The following is a 6,000-nucleotide window of genomic DNA, read 5'->3' on the forward strand; positions in this document are numbered from 1 at the left end:
GTGTGTGTGGGTGTGTGTGTGAGTGGGTGTGTAGGGGAGTGTTTTGAAACTGGGCACAGGGGATTGGAATGAGAACCTCCCACTCAGCATTCTCACCTTAGGAGCTGCCTGCTCTCTCCCTAGCCTACACAGAAAAAAAAACACACAATTGTACACAGACAGAGGTGTGTGTGTCCTTTCACACGAGCAGACTCAGACATGTCTACCCCCTCCGAGTCACAGGGCAGTCCCCTCACAGCTGGCTGGAAGAGGGCATGACACTCATCTTTCACAGAGATTTGATCAAAAGGAATAACAAAGGCTGGAGGCTCTACTAATGCAGCCAGGGGAGACTCTCCCATTCCCCCCGTCTCTCCCCCTCTGAGTAATGTCCTAAATCAACGATGCCCCTCTCGATGCACACAGTCTGGTGTGCGCCTGCATTCACCTTAACACAGCTCTGTGAAGAGCCTCGGTAACAAGTTATGCCTTGTGCTGCCAGGAATGTGTAGGTGTCTGTGCTGAACATTTCTCAGGAAAAAGGGACTTCACACATTACAAACACTCAATCTCTTATCTTTAAGAATATGTGTACTACACTCTAAGTGATTTCTGATCCCTAGTCCTATTTTGGAACAGAGAAAAAAATGTTCATATAAGCAACCAAAAGATACTGTCAAGTGTCTTTAAGACAAACCACCTTAAAGTTTAACAATAAAAACAAACAAACTGACAGAGCAACAATTGGCTAAATCCCTAATTCAATGTAGATAAAAAATACAGTATCCATGGCAACAATTAGATTGTTTGGTGGACAATGAACAAAAGTCTACAGAGAATGATTGTGGAATATGTCACAGAGTAGAATATTCAATGACATCCTATCATTACACGTGTGTTTATGTCACACAAACCAATTTTGAATTAAGCTATTTTTACATGACAAACCTGAAATGAGTGCAACTCATCCTGATGTCAACAAACAGTGCTCTGTTTGGGGGTGAATGACAAATGTATACTGCATTTTTAGGGGCGAGTATTTGGTGAGTGTATGTTCAGATAAAACTTGATTATAATGTCTTCAGCTTCCCTTTAAACTTAAAAATATAAACTGCAAGCTTCATGGCCAACCATTGAAGGTAATAGATTGAACTGTTTTCCTTTCTTGTTCTCCTCTTTTTTTTTTGACTTGGAATGTTCCGGCAGTAACGGGCAGAGGAAATTGCACCTTAATGCATTCTTTCACTTCTAACTTTTCTTAGATCATAGTACAGCTAAGCAGTTTAAATTACAGCACGGATGTTTAGTCAGCTGATGTGCTTAAACAGATCTGGAATTAATTAAAGAGGAACACCCACCTTGTACTGTTTTAAAAGTGACCACAGTCCCAGTTTGCCTGATAAAAGCATTGCAAAATATGAATGACAGAACCTGTTTTAGGGATTTTGACACTTCCAGCAGGACCAGACTAAGGAAGTTTAAGCAGCATGTGTTTATGTGTTTCCATGTCTTTCTTCTTATCATTTCTGCCCTTTCCCCCCTTAGCAGCAGAGGGAAAGCTGAGATGATTTGAAGCAATAGAGGCAACTGCTAATCCACAAATTTCACTGCATGTTTGGACAAGTACATCTGATGTGCTCTACTAGTGGAGGCAAAAAGGTAAGAAGAGGGATGGGAGGTGGGGGATTCCACCATAGAGGAAATCCTAAGAATAGAACATTTAAAAATAGAAAAACTAGATTTTTAAGGGACCTCTCCTCATTTAGACTAAATTATCAAATTTCTTTCTTTGCCAAATGCGAGATGCTTAGTGCCTTGCTCAGAGGTAAATCAGTTGAAGTGCTGTAAGGAAGGGAAGATAGTTACTTGTCCACTTTCTCCACCCACCTTCTTCCTGAGAGCAACTTAACCTAATAACTCTCCAATCAGAAGCCTGCTTTTCTTACCTCAAGGGTAGCTACACCCCCTGACTTCATATTGAAAAATTTGCCAAGCAGCCTTGCTACGAGATAAAAACGCAGCTAATGGTCCTTAAAGTCAGACTTTAAAACTGCATTACTTTCCACAGGAGATCAAAGGTGTTCCTATTTCTGAAAAGCCCTAAATGTTATGAGGTTACATATAAAGATAAGAGATATCCCGTCAAGGCGTGTATCATAAGTTTGGAAAGCCCTCCACTCCCCTGCGGTTGTTCATGCAAGCGGATCTGCTTACTGGCCTTGTATTTATTCCATACCTAGGGGATGCATACCAAACATAGCCCTAGACCTGGCCTGGATTAGGTCTGTGCTGCTTGTCAGATTGCTGCTGTCTGGGAGGGAGTACCACATACATATTTGTACCTTGGGGGTTGAGGTGGAAAGCTACAACTAAAACCATAGCAAATAAACTCCATCTGCAGCAGAACAGGTCACACTGCCTACTTATATATCTGTCATTTGCTTTCCTGAAGGGCAGAGGAAAAGTGGACTGAGTACTTGTAGAGATAAACAGAAGGCATTACACACCTCCTTTACACTTTGTTTCGGTGATGAAGCCTGAACACTAAAAAAACCCACTAAAAAGACAGAATTAAACTAGTTCTTTCAATGTTCTAAAGGTATTTTTACTAATAGAAACCACATTTGATTTATGGATGTCAAGTCCACATTTAGTTTTCTTATCTATTATTACTTATCAAAAAGGAGCTCCAGTATACCTTTCAGACTTTCTACTGCAACACTGCCATAATGCAATACTACAAAACCAGCTTTTATAAAACCTTTGTCTACTGCAGATAAGGTGCCAACGTATTGTTACTCTGCAAATAATCTGAAATAATCAGAACTATATGTGTAGGTGTTGCTTTTCTTCTTTGCTGGTTATTCACCACATACTACTGTAATTTAGAGAATTTACCACAGATGTGTGTGGTTGTGGGTTTTAAAATACAAATGCAAATTTTAAAATACAAAATATGAAACTGAAAAATGAACAGTTATTTGTTGTTATGGTTAATAATGAATGAGGAGCAATGTAAATTTAGGTTAATTTTCTTTTCATGTTTACAATAATAAGAGCATGACATGTTGGGCTCAGAGAAACAAAAAATAACCCATTTTCATATTCCTGGACAGGCACCTAATTCTGTGACCATTGTATGTGGAGTCTGGGCAGAACTAGCTGGCCCATTAGGAAATAAAGGCAAATGCTAAGGGTTTCATTGTCTCCAGGGGGCGCCACAAAATCAGGAAAAAATTCACCTTCATTATAATTATATGTAAAGTAGATATTACTATTTACTCTTAAAATGGAAAAGGTAACATTGATTTAAATGTAAGGCAATGCCCATTTTATATTACTACAAAATAATACGTAATAAGCTTCCCCTCCTGCTGCTGATTGGTATCTACTCACTCTCTGTGGGGGGAGGGGCTCAGTTGATCCCACAGAAAACCTATTTGATCAGCTTAGTCAGCGTTTAGAGCCTCACAACTCTGTATCCCAGAACCTCAATGATCTGATGACCACCTTTCAAAAACAATAGGATACCATGCCTCAGCTGACAAGTTCACTTGTGAACAGCATGAGATGTAGTTTTTGTAAATTTGACCTGAAAGACAAATATCCTTACATTATATATATATATATATATATATATATATATATATATATATATATATATATATATATATATATATATATGTGTGTGTGTGTGTGTGTGTGTGTGTGTGTATATACTTAACCTTACAGAATTTGCAAATACAGTTTTCAGAATTTTCTCTCTTATTAATCTATTTACATTCAAACATGATTCAAAAGTGTATTATCAGTTTGTTATGGCCCCCCTTCAAGTTGAAGGAGGGAGAACACACAGGACAACCATAATAAAATGTCAGTCTTTGTAAGTATGGTACAATGGGATTTATTTTTCTCTTTTCAAAAAACAGACCCCAAAAGGGTTGAACAACCTGTGGGGGGGAAAGTAGCGGTTAGGTTGTGCCAAATCAAATAAATAAATAAAACAAAACAGGGCGTAACTGTCACCTAAACTAAGCCAGAAGAAATAAAGGAAAAAAAGTTCTGCTATTCAAGACTAACAAAACAAGCCAAAAACATTACATGGGTGGCACCAACCTACTTACCTAGTGTGTATAACAGAGAAAAAACTACGTGATGGAAATGTACAGGGTACCCCAAACTTACCTAGCCCACAAACTCCCACCACAAACCTTGAAACAATGCTGGGAGAAAAGCACACAGTCCAGCAGACATGTAACACAGTTTATATTTCTCATATTACAAAGCTAATATTACAATGGTAATATTACAGTAGTAATATGAGCATATTGAAGGTAGTTGAAGCTTAACGGATCCAATATAATAACTTACTATGCCTTTCACAGTGACAGCTGATGTTTCTCTAAACACATTTCCTATTGGCCCTGCTCTATACAGGACAGTAAAAAACTGGTGGGACAGTAGGCCCTCCTAAGCCTATGTTAGAAATTTATTCTACCAAATCAATTTAGATGTAATTATAATGCCAACTAATCCAGTAATCTCAAAGTATACTAAGTTTTAGTGCTCAGAGATTAATACATGTTTTTTTTTCATATTAGGTTGACACAATGTCATTTATAATATGCCTAATCATCATATTCACTAAGTGATCTTACCTGCCCATTTTGAGGTGAACGGTTTCAGACTGCTGCTTGGCTGTGACCTTCCAGTCTCCCTAACCGTACCCCGGGGTGGTGGCAGGAGCTGCTGCTGAGGGGCTTCCTCCATGACTCAAGTAACTAATTTATGTGGTGCTGCAACATGCTGTTTGTATAGTGCTTGTTTGTAACTTGCGGACCACATTACATGCGATTATGGGACTCTTTGACTGCATTCATAAACTCGAACAAAGGCAGTGCTGAATTTAGTTTAACTTACCTGCTGTCAGTGGTGGCATTAATTATTACTACAGATACTGCATGAGACCATTTAAATCACTGCACCACCATCTCGCACACATAAAATGGCTGAAGACAGATTGTTGGCTGTATGAGAGTGCATAAGCACGCAGCCCGGCCTGCCTCATCTTCTTTCACCCAGTCACTAACTGGACTTTACAGCAACCCTCGTGGCCCACTCAAAGTTGCTTTTTTTATGTTCTGTGGGGTTTAGCAGTCTTACAGCTAACTGATGTGTTGTCTGGTGAACAGAGTGGCGTCAATATAGCAGTATATAGAGAATCTGCAGTGAAATATTTTAATCTGGTGCTTTAATATATGGAAATTAACATCATATGAACTAAGCTGGTTTCTCTACACATACTGTGATGGCCTGAGTGATTTTGCATATGGACACAGAGCTTTCACATAAATGTGCATATTAGTGCAGATTTATTTTGAAGGAATGTCGAGATGTACGGAATAAATAGCGCCTCCAAGATTAATAATATATTATGTGCTGTCTAGGATAATAAAAATGGGTAAATGTTTTCATGTTTGAACTTTGGGACCCAAATGCAAAAAACCACCAAGAGAATACAAACAGGTTCTGATGAGATGAATATCTGGTTTCTGGTTGCACAGTCCATTTGAAATGATTAGAGAGAGAAGTTAGTGTGGTGACAATAGTGGAAATATTTGAAGGAAATAAATGGAGCTGCCTTACAGACTCAAAGGGGTTAAGCAGCTCGGAAGTAGGAATGCTTACATGCCCCTGTTTTTGCAAGTGCTGACATGGAGAGCTTGGTTTCTTCAGATGAGTGATCACCAGGTGAACGATGACTCTAGGAATCAGGAGTTAGATAAATGGTAAATGGACTGAACTTATATAACACTTTTCCAGTCATGCAGACCACTCAAAGTGCTTTACACTAGAGCCACATTCACCCAATCGCACTCACTAATGCTCACACATTCATACACCAATTGGTAGGCAAGTTGAAGTTAAGTGCCTTGCCCAGGGGCATATCGACATATGGCAGCAGGAAGCTGGAATTGACCCCACAACCTTCTGAGTGCAAGACAACTACTCTTCGTACTG

This window comes from Girardinichthys multiradiatus, chromosome 4, assembly GCF_021462225.1.
Source record: "Girardinichthys multiradiatus isolate DD_20200921_A chromosome 4, DD_fGirMul_XY1, whole genome shotgun sequence".
Lineage (NCBI taxonomy): Eukaryota > Metazoa > Chordata > Actinopteri > Cyprinodontiformes > Goodeidae > Girardinichthys > Girardinichthys multiradiatus.